The sequence below is a fragment of the Leucoraja erinacea genome, chromosome 5 (assembly GCF_028641065.1).
Source record: "Leucoraja erinacea ecotype New England chromosome 5, Leri_hhj_1, whole genome shotgun sequence".
In the NCBI taxonomy this organism is placed as follows: Eukaryota; Metazoa; Chordata; class Chondrichthyes; order Rajiformes; family Rajidae; genus Leucoraja; species Leucoraja erinaceus.
Window position 1 is genome coordinate 83,216,983 of NC_073381.1, and position 17,447 is coordinate 83,234,429.

General features: G+C 41.7%; 1 protein-coding gene across 8 annotated transcripts in view; it reads right to left on the reverse strand.

The window, feature by feature from the left end:
• The window catches only part of LOC129697485 (regulating synaptic membrane exocytosis protein 1-like), a 384,892-nt gene that overhangs the window by 38,944 nt on the left and 328,501 nt on the right, over window positions 1-17,447 (reverse strand). The gene's annotated exons all lie outside the window — the stretch shown is intronic.

The window sequence follows — 17,447 nt, forward strand, 5'->3', positions numbered from 1 at the left end:
TCCAGAACCAGGGGCCACAGTTTAAGAATAAGGGGTAAGGTGAGATGAGGAAAAACTATTTCACACAGGGAGTTGTGAGTCTGTGGAATTATCTGCCTCAGAAGGCGGAGGAGGCTGGTTCTCGAGATGCTTTCAAGAAAGAGTTAGATAGAGCTCTTAGAGATAGTGGAGTCAGGGGATATGGGGAGAAGGCAGGTACGATGTACTGATTGTGGATGATCAGCCATGATCACATTGAATGGCGGTGCTGGCTCGAAGGGCCGAATGGCCTACTACTGCACCTATTGTCTATTGTCTAAATCAGCAGTGAATTAGGTGGCCAGTGGCTTTGCCAGGATTTGAAAAAGAGTAAAATGTTTGATCTAGATCACCATAAATTGTGCCCAGTAGATACTTAGTTGATGGGCGAGATTGGGTCTTGTGATATTCCTTCTGTTGGAACAAAATGCCAAGGGATGGCCAAGACCTGAAGACTGCCAACAGCAGGATGGAAAGGGAGAGAATCTTAGTTATGACATGAGAATAGCTGCTACTGGAAGCTCTGGGATGCTCGTCAGCTTTAATCAGATTGCTCTAACGTCTTTATCTTTTGCTCATCAGGGGATCGATAAAGAGATCATTGACCACATGCAAATGTACACTGAACCCGGTATCAAAGAATAATTGGGCAGAAAATCAATTGGTGGAACAGTGTTCAAGAATCCTGACAGAAAGAAAACTGACGAAACTGTGCTTCATTATTTGTGCAGTGTGGCCCAGAAAATCTTGCAAAATAAATTAGTTTGGTTCAAACTGGTATGGAGACTGAGGTAGACACAAACATGCTGGAGTAACTCAGTGGGTGAGGCAGCATCTCTGGAGAGAATTCCTTCTTTTTAACAAAGCATTTCAGAAGGAATTCTCTCCAGAGATACTGCCTGACCCACTGAGTTACTCCAGCATTTTGTGTCTACCTTCGATTTAAACCAGCATCTGCCGTTCTTTCCTACACATGGAGTCTAAGGTGCTCAATTGGAGATGCATTCTGTGATTTACTTTAATAAACTGATAAAATGGAAAGTCATATATGTAGTCATAAAAAGCAACAGAGAACAAACAGAGTCATTGTCAGGCAACAAATATGTAATAAAGTTGATGTAACCCCCTGATCCCTCCTTGTAGCAGACACCACTTCATTAAACACATTCTATTCAGCCATCATTACCATCTGGAAGTTTGTGTCCTGACCTCATGGCAGGACAAGTGGCCTTCTGCACACTTCAAATAATGATCAAGCCAATGATAGATTCACAACATGATAAAGTAAAACACAGTCCATCTGCTTGTGTACCTCTGTGAAAGGCCACGAGTCACACATCCATGCACATTCCTCACATTCCTCTCATGCCGTATCATTCTTTTGCTGTTTTCTTCATGAACCCGTTTTCTAGATAGTAAATCTTCTGCCACCGTCAGCTGCTTTCCAACATATAGTCTTTCAAATACACCTATTATGTTGCTACTTTGATGTCAGAGTTTCTCCCCTCAGAGAACAGTGACAGTTTTTGCAGCCTCTCCACAAATCGTGCTGAAGATAATTCTTCACCCCAATTAGCATTTTTGGAAATAGATTATTAAATCATATGAACACACAGCTAAAGCTTGTTAATTCATTAGAATAAGACAAACTCAGATGAGTTATTGGATGTTCCATGAAGTCTTTGATTTTACGTCGGGGGTCATCATTAACCCGACAAGCTAATGCACAGAGGAGCCCAGATTGTGCAGTGGTGTGCAACAGCAACCTGGGATTTTCACTGAAGAGTAAAGCAGCACGGCATTCATTCAGAGGGGCTCCACAGCACTTGTAAGGCCTGGTTCACTTATCTAGAGCAGACCTATCTGAATGGGGCCAAGGCCATGAAGCCTCTCCACACTGCTTAGTGTCCCCACTATTCCTTCCAACTCACTGAGCCTGCTCATCATCCCACTCCTTTACTTTCCCATCTCTCAGTCTCTGATCAATGCCTGATCTCACAATCACCAAGCCACAATCTGACAATGCTCCCTGACCACATGTACCATCCAATGTTGCTGTCCAACATCCAAGTGCCGAGACACTATCCACCAAAGATCCTATAGGGGAGCAAGATAGCTTACTCCTGCGAAATGCAATGGGCTGACGTGTAGTACGCTACGGAGGGGATCCTGGGCATTTTTCCCCCACCCATTTTAGTAACCGGAGCCTACCTGACCCGACCCGACTCGCAGTGTAATCAACGTTGCGGGGGAACAGTTTGTGTGTGTGATATAGGGTTAGATTCATAATTCTGTCAGTTCATACTTCTGTTAATTCTTGTCAAGAATAAAATTTGACTCTGGTAATTGTCTTTTTTAATGTTTTTTAAATCATTTCTTTTTAAATGGCTCACAAGCAGTGTTTGAGTTGATTTTGTAGTAACCGGAACCTACCCGACCTGACCTGACTGCCAGGGTAATCAACGTTGCGGGGGAACAGTTTTTGTGCGTGATATAGGGTTAGATTCATAATTCTGTTAGTTCATAATTCTGTTAATTCTTGTTAAAGAATAAAATGTTTATAAACACACATACATGAATGTGATATAGATGTATATAATCATATAACACACACAATCATATTTCTTCTGATTTTTATATCCAATGATGAACTTTATTTCAGACTAGACAAGGGACATTAAATAATAAACATTGTAAACCTCCCCGCAACTTCACACACATTAGGCCCTATCCCACCCATCAACTCTCCCCCGGCACTCCCTCGCCTCCCCCCACACTACAATGTCTCCCCCCCATGCCCCTCTCCCCTTCTCCCCGGGCTGCACACCCCTTTGCCCCGGGCCGCACACACACCTTCTCCCCGCTGCCCCGGGCCGCGCACCCCCTCTCTCCGGGCCGCACACCCCCCTCTCCGCGCAAGTCAAAGACCAAAGCGAAGGTACGGGAGCGTTGGCGGAAGCAAAGATACGATCTTTGGCCGGAAGCAAGATGGCGGAACAAGATGGCGGAACAAGATGGCGGAGGCTGGTTGCTAAAATGGGTCCTTTAATCAACCATGAATCTGCCCATGGCCGTACCATGCGTTTGCATGAGAGCAAACCATCTTGCTCCGCTATAGGATCTTTGCTATCCACTGACCTTTCAGGTTGACTCTCCCCCCAGCAACTCCAGATTGAGTAATAGTCTGACTCTTAGCAATCCACACACAGTGGACACACTGTTTCGTTTAGTTTGGAAATGCCGCATGTAAACAGGCCCTTCAGCCCACAAGAGTGCGCGTTGACCAGCAATCCCGCACACTAACACTATCCTACACACTAGGGACAATTTACAATGATATTAAGCCAATTAACCTACCTGTATGTCTTTGGAGCGTGGGAGGGAACCAGAGATCCTGGAGAAAACCCTCGCAGGTCATGCGGAGATTGTACAAGCTCTTTACAGGCAGCGCCCGCAGGATCAAACTGTCAGGATCGAACCCGGGTCTTTGGCGCTACGAGCCAGCAACTCTACCGCTGTTCACCATGCCGCACACTGATGCAGGCCTGATTCATCTGGTCATCTTCATGCCTCTGTCCACTAAGCACAACCACATCCCTGCTACCTGTAACTCAACCTTCCTCAACCTACTGCAAAGACAAGGCTCACAGATGAAGGTATTTCACCATGCAACACCCATTCAGTGGGACACCGGGCCTTGGGTTATATGTGCTGCTGAACATGCGTGGTCGGCTGAGAGCTACATGTGTATGGGTATGCTGTAAACCGCCTGACTTACTACTGGCATGCAACTTTAAGATAAACATTTGCTTCAATGAAATCAACAGGATACTTCCAGTGCTTGACATTTTCCCACACAGCCCAGCAACTACGTGTGAGAGCCACAGGCACACTGGCTCTGCACAAACGGTGGGACCATCAGCACAGGTCCTCACACAACATCTTTAGCCAGTGGTGCTGAATGGATCAGTGTCCTCTTCAGGTCCTAACAATCACACAAGACAAGCTTAGAATCAGAACACCCTGCATCAGCTAATAAGGCCTGGATAGAGTGGACATGGAGAGGATGTTTCCTCTATAGTGGGAGAGTCCAGGATCAGAGGGAGGCCTCAGAATAAAAGGAGATGAGGAGAATTTTTTGCTGGAAATTTCTTGAGGTAAGGGAAAAGAGAGGGAGGGGCTGGGGATGCGAAGAACAGGAGAGGGAGGTGTGGGAGAGGTACGAGATGTTAAGGTCTCCTTGCAACATTTTATACATCAACCAACTGCATTCAAACGTAGCTTTTTGCAGAATGAATTAGCACTGACACGACAACAACACTTGACTAAACCTTGGGAAATCATTCCTTGGCTATATCGTGCTTTGAGCGGCTCTGATGTAATTGTAAATGTAAGCATGTTTTTTACATAACTTTACAGGTCTACAAAAGAACAGCATTTCAATAGACAATACTGGCAGGAGTAGGCCATTCGGCCCTTCGAGCCAGCACCGCCATTCAATGTGATTATGGCTGATCATCCACAATCGGTACCCGTTCCTGCCTTCTCCCCATATCCCTTGACTCCCTTAAGGGGTTGGACAGGCTAGATGCAGGAAGATTGCTCCCGATGTTGGGGAAGTCCAGGACAAGGGGTCACAGCTTAAGGATAAGGGGGAAATCCTTTAAAACCGAGATGAGAAGAACTTTTTTCACACAGAGAGTGGTGAATCTCTGGAACTCTCTGCCACAGAGGGTAGTCGAGGCCAGTAGATTGGCTATATTTAAGAGGGAGTTAGATGTGGCCCTTGTGGCTAAGGGGATCAGAGGGTATGGAGAGAAGGCAGGTACGGGATACAGAGTTGGATGATCAGCCATGATCATATTGAATGGCGGTGCAGGCTCGAAGGGCCGAATGGCCTACTCCTGCACCTAATTTCTGTGTTTCTATGTTTCTATGACTCCGCTATCCTTAAGAGCCCTGTCTAGCTCTCTCTTGAAAGTATCCAGAGAACCTGCCTCCACCACCCTCTGAGGCAGAGAATTCCACAGACTCACAACTCTCTGTGTGAAAAAGTGTTTCCTCATCTCCGTTCTAAATGGCTTACCCCTTATTCTTAAGCTGTGGCCCCTGGTTCTGGACTCCCCCAACATCGGGAACATATTTCCTGCCTCTAGCATGTCCAAACCCTTAATAATCTTATATGTTTCAATAAGATCCCCTCTTATCCTTCTAAATTCCAGAGTATACAAGCCCATTAGAGTATAGTTCAGTTTAGTTTAGTTCATAGATAAGCTTGGAAACAGCTCCGTTGGCCACGCCGACCAACACTCACCCATGTACTGGTTCTAGTCGACACAAAAACTGATCTCCATATTTAGTAATTAATGTACTTTGAATAGGTTAAAATTAATAAACAGCATAATGTAGATAAGATAACAAAATTCTAGGAAAATTTAAATAATTTCCCGTACATGACAAAAGTATATATCACTGATATTTTGCTACAGATAAAGGCAGTTACACATATCCTAAAAAATAATATTAAAGATAGACACAAAATGCTGGACTAACTCGGCAGGACAGGCAGCAACTCTGGAGCGAAGGAATGGAGAGAAGCATCCAGAGATGCTGCCTGTCCCGCTGAGTTACTCCAGCATTTTGTGTCTATCTTTGGTTTTAACCAGCATCTGCAGTTCCTTCATACACTAAAAATAATAGTGTCCTTTCAATGCAATGCATTAAATTGATGGACTTGGACTGCTGCCTTAAGTCACCCAACAAGGTCCACACAAGCCTACAGCCTGGGGGAGATCCTGCTGGGGTTATATGGATAATAACCAAATTATTATTCTGTAACCTGCAAGTCTGGCAGTGTGGAAACGCTGGGGGTGGGGTTTGAATTGAAGTAAATATTTTAAAATATAAAAATTATTTCTGAAAAATATCAAAAGCTAAAGGAATAAACTCAAAATAATTAAAATTGTTAAAATAATTTAAAAAAAGTAGTCTTACCTTCTCCCTTGACTTCTAATGCACAAGCCTGGAATTCCCACCAATACTGGCTCTATTGTTACACCGTATGGAATGCTGAAAGTGGGTGAGTAAGTTAGTCTCGGACCTGCGTGATTGTCAGACTCCGAGGGAATTCCGAGGCTTGTTAATGTTTTGTCAGCCGAACACTGTGCTTCTAATCAGTGTGGCAGCAAGACTAGTCCTAGTTGGCGTGTAGTTAGCAGTGCAAGAGTACACACTGAAGGTAACCAATAATGATCCAATGAAACTCAACACATGGAATATTTCCACGTCTTATGTAGGAGACATGAATGGTGGGCTATACAACGTGAGGCTATATATTTAAGAGGGAGTTAGATTTGGCCCTTGTGGCTAAAGGGGGTATGGAGAGAAGGCAGGTACAGGATACCGAGTTGGATGATCAGCCATGATCGTATTGAATGGCGGTGCTGACTCGAAGGGCCGAATGACCTACTCCTCCACCTATTTTCTATGTTTCTATGTGAGGTCCTATAATTGCAATATAATTCCATCAGTCTGAAGAACGGTCTCGTCCCGAAATGTCACCTATTCCTTCTCTCCAGAGATGCTGCCTGTCCCGCTGAGTTACTGCAATATTTTGTGTCTATCATTGATTTAAACCAACATATGTAGCTCTTTCCTGCACATAATTCCATCTGCTGTATACTTCATATCCTTTAGTCCTATATTAGGGGCAATGTCACAACTCACGCTAAGATATAAGAAATATCAGGAGAGGAAGAGGATAAGCCCCAGTGAGGACACATAAAATCGTGGGCCGAAGAGCCTTGAACTCAGCCACAGGTAATGGCAGAGAAATAATTAAAAAATGGGGCGGATGTGGCAATGGAACCAGCCGCAGACCCAGAGGGGATTTGCCCATAAAACTTGGCAACTACCGTTTCTCTGCACATTTCTATTGCCAGTGTTATTCGCTGGCAAGTGCGTGTCAAAAGGGAACCTTACTACCCAGCAATAAGTGATGTCATTAAGCTGACTGATCAGCCAATCACATTGAGGAATTCCTGCAGCTAGGAATCAGGGAAGGAAAAAGCTCAATTTTGGCCAATGTTTTAAATATTATAGAGTGTAAAATAAAAAATTGAACACATTAAAGTCATGAAGTGCTCAGACAGGGTGGGCGGAGATAAACTGATCCCATTGGCATAGAAGTCAAGAAGTGGCTGGATGGTTCTTACTTAGTGCCTCCTTCGGTCCTGTTACATTTCTATGATTCTGTAGTTATTATATAGTTGAGGTAGTTACAATCCACATACATCAAATCAAGTTTTTTGGGGTGACTTTGTTAAACAGTAATTACAACTGTGAGTACATTGCTGAAATCATCTTACACCTTATGGGTAATAATTTTAGGAGTTATTTTACAGTGGCATTAATCATCTGAATGACTGACCTCTTAAATATGACACAGCCCACAGCGAAAGATTGGTAAATAAACTCAAAGGAACTCCGACATTGCTGTGTTTTCGTGGCGTATGATGGCAAAAGTTGATATTATTCAACTGTGATATTTACTTTGCATCGAAATACCTTGAGCAGCTTCTGCAAAGCTGCTGGTGTCCTTGCTCCTGACTGGACTGAGGTGCTAAGGATGGAAGAGATACCCTAGAGCCATCCACGTTAAACTATGGTAAGCACACAGACTGCTTTAAGACTGCGTTCAAGCACAACCACGGCCTTAACATCAGTATTATCTACTGATGAATGTTGGAGCCTTGTGCATTCCAGTCACTCATTCCCTGTTTCACTGGTATGTTAGCAGTCTGAAAAATGCACATCCCATCTGTCAAGGAGAAGTAGACAAAGCTCTCAGAATAAAAAGTGGCGATATGCTTAACAGAAGTGTTTTGCATATAATGAAACCAATCAAACGGCAGCTGCTGATGAAAATCACAAAACTGTGGGGAAATTTACCTCTCATATATCCATTGATTTTTTTTCCCCTCTCACCTTTAACCTGCTCCCTTAAGTTGTACGGAAATAGTATCTATCCTATCTTGGCCCCTCATAATTTCATAAACCTCTATGAGTTTGCCCTCAGCCTCCTAATTTCCAGTGAGAGTAAACCCAGCCATTCCAAACTCTACTAAGATCATTCTTTTAATCTGGATTTTTAACTCATATATTGTGTTTAAAAAATATATAATTTATGATGCTTTTATAAGTGATATACTAAGAGTTTATATGCACTTTATGATATTTTTATAATATGCATTTTTTATGTAATGTTGCCCCTTGGCTGGACCTCGAGTCCGCAATAAAGTTTATTATTATTACTTGAACCTACAACTCTTCATTCCAGGCAACATCCTGGTGAATCGCTTCTGCACTCTCTCTTTTCCTATTACACCCTTTCTAGTAGTGTGATAACCAGAACATCACAGCATTTTATAAGTGTGGAATAAACTGTGTTTTGTATAGCTGCAAGTTGATGTCCCGACTCTTATACTAAGTGCCTTGGCCTACAAAGGCAAGCATTTCAAATGCCCTCTTCACAACCATATCCGCTGTGTAATCACATTCAGGCAGCAATGCACTTTCACCGCAAAGTCCCTATATATCTACGCTCATAACTTTCCTGTCACTTTAAATGATACAATACGATAGAACTTTATTTATCACAGGAGGAAAATTGATCTGTCAACAGTCATAAAACAGTCATAAAATACATGAAACATGAAATTAAAGTGACGAGTGGAAAAGATTGGGGATGTGCTAAGATTGGCAGGTGGGGGAGGGAAGTCAGCCTACCACAACAGAAGGGGGAGGAGTTGTACAGTTTGATAGCCACAGGGAAGAAGGATCTCCTGTGGTGTTCTGTACTGCATCTTGGTGGAACCAGTCTGTTGCTGAAGGTACTGCTCTGTTGACCAGTGTGTCATAGAGCGGGTGAGCTGTATTGTCCAAGATACTCCGCATTTTAAGAAGCATCCTCCCCTCCAAGCCCACCTCCCATGAATCCAACTCCGCCCCCAGGACCGGGGCCAGCCTTCCTGATGAGTTTATTAATCCTATTGGCATCTGCGGTCTTGGCCCTGCTGCCGCTACACACAACAGCGAAGTAGATGGCACTGGTTATATATCCCACCATCATTTTACCAAGATTTAGCTTTACTGGAGAGCTCAATTGACCACTCCAAATGAATGACAACATACAGAAGAGCTCTCTCCATACACTTGGGGGACCATCAGTTGTGGCTTCTGGTTTGTGAATGATTTTCATATTGAATTTGCAAAATTTGCAATCACCTAATATTTAGAAAACCAGTGCAGCAGGAGGAAATTTCCAGGCCATAGTCTGTTCAATGTCACAATGCTCTTTTTGGGGGGTTTACTCTGTATGATGTGATGCTAGATTTTATGTTTTACAACAGTCCTATACATAATTGAGTTTGGGACCCCTGAAGATATAAAGATGAGTGCAAGCTTCGTCATTCATCTTTTCCCTGTCATGGGAATAATACAATCCAAGAATAACTTGGTCTATCAGTATAACAAGCTCCTCATCGCTGGGATCGAAAGCTTTTACTGCACACAATCTGAACCCTGACCATAAGCAAGGAGGTGAAAAGTTAATGCAAATAAATTGGGTTATGGAGTCAACATTACAATGGGAGAGAACAAGCTAGAGGAAATATTGTGCACATGCTTACAAAATATCTGGGAAAAGCGAATATAATTTGACTATTATTTAAAATGAATAAATAACCCAAATACTTCCTGTTTCTAATAACTAATGCCACGAAAATATGCATTACATACCTAGAACATTACAGACATGTACTGACACCTAGTTGGATTCATTGATGCAAGTTAAACTGTTTCATACTCCCAGCATATTATTTTTATAGGAATAAACTCATGCTGCCTCACCTACACAACAGTTATAGATCTGACATGTAACAACTCAATGACATCCCCACACAACCTGCACTGTATGTCGAAGTATCCACCATATTCATTATTTGAAAGGCAAACTGTGTGAATACTTAGTGAGACAACACTTGATACGAGTCATTAAGCCACTTTATTTACTATTGGGTAGACATTCATGTCAGATGTGAACACATTTGCTCATTTTAATCAAAAGAATTAATATAAGAACACAAAAATCATACACACCATGTGCGTATCTTTAAATCTTTTCACCAGGTTTTGTATTTATTACATCTTAAGATTTCCATGTTTTCATTCAGCCTATAAGGTCTATGCTGACTAATAAAGCTCCCCCATTAATTTTCCATATAATCTTTCCATGTTCTGATCAACCCCCACTACCCCAGATTTCACCACTCATCTAAAACTAGGGTCAATTTAAAGTAGGCAATTAACTGAATATCCACGTATCCTTGAGATGTGGAAGGAAATTAGAGAAGCGGGATGTGAGCCATGCTGGGAGAATATGCAAATTCCACAAGGGCAGCACTTGAAGTCGGGATCAAACTGAGATTACTGAAGCTATGAGGCAGCAGCTCTACTAGCTGTGTTGCTGATTAAATGCTTTTCTAGGAAGTCAGAAAGACATCCTTTTTGAACATTTATATCGGCACATAACATGTAGTTGTTGAACAGATCTGTAATTGGCATCAGTCTTTGGGGGAAAAAATCCAAACTACAAATTTGCTTATAACAGTATGTACCAAGTATATGTTAAACCAGGATTGGGTGTTATATGACCAGCCTTTAATGAAACCACACCTATCTCATTAATGTCATTGGGCAGTGAAATGGAGATGTTATTTGATTTAGCAAATTCCTGTTGGAGAAATATAATCACTGCTTTTTGAAACAAGTAACTTTGTTTTAATCAATGGACACATGTGAAATTGGCTTGATTAGAATGCTATAATAGGAAGGCACTATAATAGTGTTATTTAGATGTGAATAAATTATCAACTGCTGAATTAAGGTGTGGTTATCTGGGTGAGGAGAGGGTGCAGAAATCTGCTCTGAATCTAACCTTGCTAAACATAAAATTTACCTATTCTCAATTCTAAAATTCTTACTCGGATACAAGGCAAAATTCGCCAAAATAGATGTGGTAAAACAGAAACCAAAACTTCATCAATAAGTTTACTTGAATGAAAACACTCACGTTATTCGCAGAGGCATCAATGCTACATCCAGGAGTTTTCATTTCAGTTTGGGAACAGTGTATCCTAAAGTCCCATGACCCAAGCTGGCTTTCAGCCCAAGTGGGCATAGTTATTCTGTTGTTTCTGCAGTGTAATTTTCCATAGTGGTATCCTAAGGCAGATGATTTTTACTTAAGGTAAATCCCCACTGCTTACCTGGTTGTATATTCCTTTGTTGGAAAATCACGTATGATCCCCAAGCAATTGTTAATGTCCCTTTTAATGCTGCATTAATTTGGCACTCAACAGTTTCAGCTTTAAGAGCATTATTTCTATAACATTTAATATTTAACTTTAACTTGAAAATATGGATATGTTGACATTTTTAAAAATCTTTTTAGGTATTTTATGTTGTCTTTTGATTAATTTTGTTTTGCCCTTCTTTTCGGAAAGTGCATCACTGCATGTACTTGTGACACTGGCAGTTTCTATGCTTCCAACTCTTTCTGACAGTGTACCAGCAACCAATTCTTCTAAGTCAATGGTAGAGAAGTCATTGGCCTTCTTCTCAATGGACTGAGGCAGTGGTCTTGCAGTGTCTGCAACTATGATCTGTTGGTCAGGCAGTATTTTGGATTTCACAGGCTTAGCTTTGGGTCTTTGCTCCTCCTCATTTTCCTCATTCATACATCTGACACACAGAAGCTCTCGAATGAATGATGAACTAAAAAACACAAACAAGGAAAAGGGGCAAAAGTAAAAGAAAATCAAAGCGATACGGACAGAAAATTAATGTAATATAACACAAAAGGATTAATGAAGGGAAAGAAATGTTGCATACAAAAGGTTAAAAAAATGAATGAAAACCATGCTTTAATACAAATAAGGTTAATATAATAAAACGAAAACCCGAATCACATGTAGAACAATGCTGCCAACTAAACATCATTTTGAAAGGAACAAATGTCTATATTCAATTTGACATGTCACTGAAATAATTAGATACCTTGAACAAAATGATGTTTATATTAACACATTACACAATATTTCAAAAGAAATGGATGGGATTAAAATAGATTTTTTTTTTTGCAGTGTAGCATGCAAGAAATGTTAGTACTCATGCTGTTATGTAAAATAAGCTGCATCCGAATGGCAAGTACTTATCTGGGTAATCAGCTGAGACAGGAGGATATTATCACCTTGTGGCATGTGGGAGACATGTGACCAACAACTTTAGTGTTGTTAAAAGTTAGTTGTTTCATTTGTCATCACAAATAATTTGGCTACCTGGTACACCAAGACTTGTTTCATTGAATTGCTACCCTTTCATTTTGAAGTTTATATGCTACTTTTGGATCTAGTTGGAACATTTTAAGACCTTATCTGGCTTTTGAAATAAAAGTTTCTATCTATTTTGGTCTCATTAGTCACCATTACCTTGAATGCATAGTTAATCATGTGACATCTCTACATTATTTCCTTGGTGTTGGAGTTGCTTATATGATTGACAGTTGCGTTTAATTTAATTGAAATGAAGGTCAACATAAAACCCCGCCCCACCCCACTTATTAACATTTTCCTTTTCCATGGATGAAGCAGAGGGGGGTGGCACTGTGTACTATAACTGGGAGACATGACACAAAAATGCTTATAAGGTCTTGTCAGTTGCAAAGGCTGGTGGCAACACAACATGCATTTTACCAGATGTACAGTGATGATACCTCACTCCACCAACTATTGCCTCTCCTGAAGCTCATCACTACTTACCTGATGAGCAGAGATTTGCCTCAGCTAACAGTTGGAAGGACTAAAGGCATGATACTTGGTCCCGTCACGGATTCTGTTGCTTGACTGTTGACGCTATTTTTCTCAACAGAATGTTATGAACTGGACTGGCAGCATGATTGGCCCACTGTGGCTAGTCTGCTACTCAATGTGATTATAGCTGATGCTCTACCTCATCTCATCTTCCGATCAGTATTAACCTTTGATGCGCGGTAAACTAGCATCTGCACTTCCTCGTGTCTTTAACCTTTGACCCAATTGGTGTTCAGCAATGTATTGGTTTCACCCTTACATGTCCTCAATAATTCATCATCTGCAGGCCTCCGTGCAGCAACTTCTAAAGGATTGCACTCCATGTATTCAGATTCTTCTTAGCTCAGCCCTACTTGGCTGACCGGGTCCTGAGAAAACGGCCCTCCAGCTAGATGAAACAGCTTCTCCAGTGTCTGAACAAAATCACTTAGAAACATAGAAACATTAAAAAAAAAAATAGGTGCAGGAGTAGGCCATTCGGCCCTTCGAGCCAGCACCGCCATTCAATATGATCATGGCCGATCATCTAAAATCAGTACCCCGTTCCTGCTTTTTCCCCATGTCCCTTGATTCCTTTAGCCCTAAGATCTAAACCTAACTCTCTCTTGAAAACATGCAGTGAATTGCCTTCCACTGCCTTCTTGTTCCATTTCACTGAGGTGACGTCTAATTCTTCTGAACTATGATGAACTTTGCTCCATCGATCCACCCGTTAATTTACTAGAAAAAGTGAGAAACTAGTCCCTATCTGACAATTATTGGTTTGAGAGTAGTTTCAGAACTTTCCCTGAGTTAACAAATAGATAAACTTCATCCCACAAGGGAATAAATTGCATGAATCAAGGAATATTTTATCAGATTCAAAATAAACGAATACACGTGATGAAAACAGGCTCAGTCTTGCCCTTCTCATTATGCATTTTAACCTAGAGTTTCCCCGAGGACTGGCACCATAATAACTTACGTCATCTTAATATTTTCAAACAATTCATAATGTTATTTGATTTTTGTGACAGAACCAGTGCTGTAACAGAGCAATCCAATTAATGACACTGTTCTCCTTCCTCGTAACCCGGATCTTTTTCTCTTTAAGTAATTATTCCATTTCCTTTTGGAAACTCAAATTGAATCTGTTTCAACCCTTTCAGTCAGTGCATTCCGTATCAAAACAACTCATGTGAAAAAGGTTTCGTCAGACTTCCTTTGAAATTATCTCAAATTTGCCTCCTTTGCTTATGACTCTTCTGCACTGTAAGCAATTTCTCTTAATTCACACAAAGTAACCATGCATGATTAGAACTCTTAATCGTTTTCCATTGAAGGAGCATCGAATGAGAAAGAAAAAAATTAGAGAGAAAAAATGAAATACGCAGTTAAATATGGTGAACCGTAGATCATGTTATTCTGGAAAATAATGGCAATTTCACACTATACATTCATTAATCCATAATCTGGGTAGTGTGTTCACTCGAAGAAGTGATATGTGGTAAATTATGAATCACTGTCGTTTCCTGATCAGTTTACACCACTCAGTTGTTCGTTTTGAACAAATAGCAACTTCCATGTAGATTTTGAGAACATGCTGGATTTGCATATGAAACAATGCAGAAAGCAATTAATGGCCTTAATTCATTTTTACCAGTCAACTTTGACCCAAGAAATGTTCAACAGACATTCAATTAATTCTTCTGAGAGATTTAAAAATAATTCTTACTTCGCCTTTCTCTTTTCTTCTCTCTCCTGACACAACCTTTCCCCTTATTCTCCATAACTAATTTGACTCAAAGTCATGGCACAGTGGCGCAGAGGTAGAGGCCAAAGACCTGGGTTCAATTCTGACTACTGGTGCTATTTCTACGGAGTTTGTACGTTCTCCCTGTGACCGCATGGGTTTTCTCCGGGTGCTCCGGTTTCCTCTCACATTCCAAAAAGAAGACGTACAGTTTTGTAAGTTAATTGGTTTCTGTAAATTGTCCCTGGTGTGTAACATAAAACTAGTGTTCGGGTGATCATTGGTCAGTGTGGTCTCAGTGGGCCAAAGGGCCTGTTTCCATGCTGTATCTCTAAAACTAAGTCACTCACTGTTCTATTGCTGTTCAATTTCTATCCCAATTCTTAATCCTTATTTATTACGATGGTGCATCAATGTTTTACCTCAATCACCTGAGTTCCACATGTCCTGTTTCTCTGTTATTTTTACGGAAAAAAGGGAAGAAAAGGTTTAATCCATTTGGAAAATGCCACAAAAATCATCTACAATGACTGAAAGCAGAAAAGGAGACCATTCTACCCATGCATCTGTGCAAGCCCTTTCAAAGGGCCAACAATTAGCCAAGAATCCTGGAAATTAAAGGGCTTGTCCCACTGCGGCGACCTAATTTGCGAGTTTAGAAGAGTTTGCGCTCAACTCAAACTCACAGCATGGTTGACACGTGGTCCTAGGAGGTCACTGGAACTCTCAAGGGAAGTTCCCGCATACTCGTGGCTGTCAGTTTGGTCGTGGAGAATTTTTCCCGCATACTCCTGGCTGTAAAGTTTGGTTGGCATGGAGAATTTGAACTCATGGACACTAGGCAGTCGAGGTAGGTGTATGCAATCTCTTTTGCTGACCGGGCATTTTAATTGGCTCATTGGAGTTTTTAGAACCAAGGAAAGCCGATCGGTAATGTTAAATGCCCGTTAAACTTTATTACAAGTTGTCTGGCTTCTTAAAAGCGTCTCCATTCCTGCTCCCCCCCCCCCCCTCTCCTCCTCTCCCCCTCTCTCGCTTTCTTCCCCCCCTCTCCGCGCTCTCTAAATGACTTACCGTACCGTGCCAGCCGTCTTTTACCTTCCTGTTCATTGCGGGTGTGAATTTCAGACAGCGCTCCCCCGCTTTCCCTGGCCCCCGCCTTTGCGATGTGTTTGTGTGTCTGTATGTGTGTGTGTACAGATGGTTGATCCGGCTCGTGGTTTCATCGCTGACGGTCGATCGAGCTCGAGGTTTTTCAGGTGAGTGTCCTCGAGCTTGAAGGTCGAAGACAGTCGCTGAAAAGTCGAGTTAGTGGGACAGGCCTTTAGAATGTTCAGTGTCTGTAAAATTCTACATGGCATGACTTCGGACTTTGAGTGTGTGCAAAACATCTCCTACTTTTTCCACTGATTCCTTTGCCAAATATTTCAATCTTTGACTTCAAGTTATCAAAGTATCTATCAGTTGGCAGTTTCTCCTAATTCACCCATTCATTCCTTCACAGAATTATGAACATGTGAACTAAATCTTCCCATAAGATGCTCCAATCTTATAGAAGCTGGGCCTCTTGGTATTGCCCCGATATCTCTCTGTTTATACCTTTCAAGGATCTTAACATCTGAAGCATGTTGTCAAGAACTGACACAATACTGGGAATAACTTCTGGGAACTGGCATAACTTCTGTCCTGATTCAGTTTGACCTAATCTGCCAGAACAGATAACATTATTGGCACAATACAGGTTACAGTCCACTAATATCTCATGGCCAGAAAGGAGACCTGAACAAACAAGTTGCTCATCTGTTTGACCAATTGCTTTAGCCTCTTGAGCCATTCTGGCCTTGTGGCTCTCCAGGCAGCATAGCTTGGTAACAAAGAGTTCAGTCTGAAGAAGGGTTTTGGCCCGAAACATTGCCTATTTCCTTATCTCCATAGATGCTGCTGCACCCGCTGAGTTTCTCCAGCAATTTTGTCTACCATAACTTGGTGACAACTTATTTGGTTTAATGAAGCTGATTTAAGCCTCAATTAAGTTCATGAAGAGCCCATGAATTAAAACAATTTAATTTGTGGGTCCAGGGTCACGGAGGTGAGACCAACTGAAACAGACCTGAGTATGAGAAAAGTTTGGACATCAGTCAGGTGATTTGCAACATCAAGGAATGAGTTGGCTCTTTGGAGCAGAAGGGGTGGTTGGGGGAGTCTATTTGAGAAACAATGAATCATACCTCACAAGAATTGTGCAGACCAGGATCTGCATGACAGGCCTGCAACACCCATGAGTTATGAGCGTAGAGAGGAAAATCCCAGAAGTTGCTTAATGTCAGGTATTGCACGCCACTGCACATGTTCGCACTGTGCATTGGATGGAGGTCTGAGAAGAAAACTCACAGCCTTCACAAATCTAGCAGTAAATAATTTTTATTTTTGTGTCATTCTTTGTTGAAAAAGAATCACATCAATAGACAGTAGACAATAGGTGCAGGGGTAGGCCATTCGGCCCTTCGAGTCAGCACCGCCATTCAATGTGATCATGGCTGATCATCCCTAATCAGTACCCCGTCTTTAAGAGCCCTATCTAGATCTCTCTTGAAAGTATTCAGAGAACTGGCCTCCTCCGCCCTCTGAGGCAGAGAATTCCACAGACTCACAACCCTCTGTGAGAAAAAGTGTTTCCTCATCTCCGTTCTAAATGGCTTACTCCTTATTCTTAAACTGCGACCCCTGGTTCTGGACACCCCCAACATCGGGAACATGTTTCCTGCCTC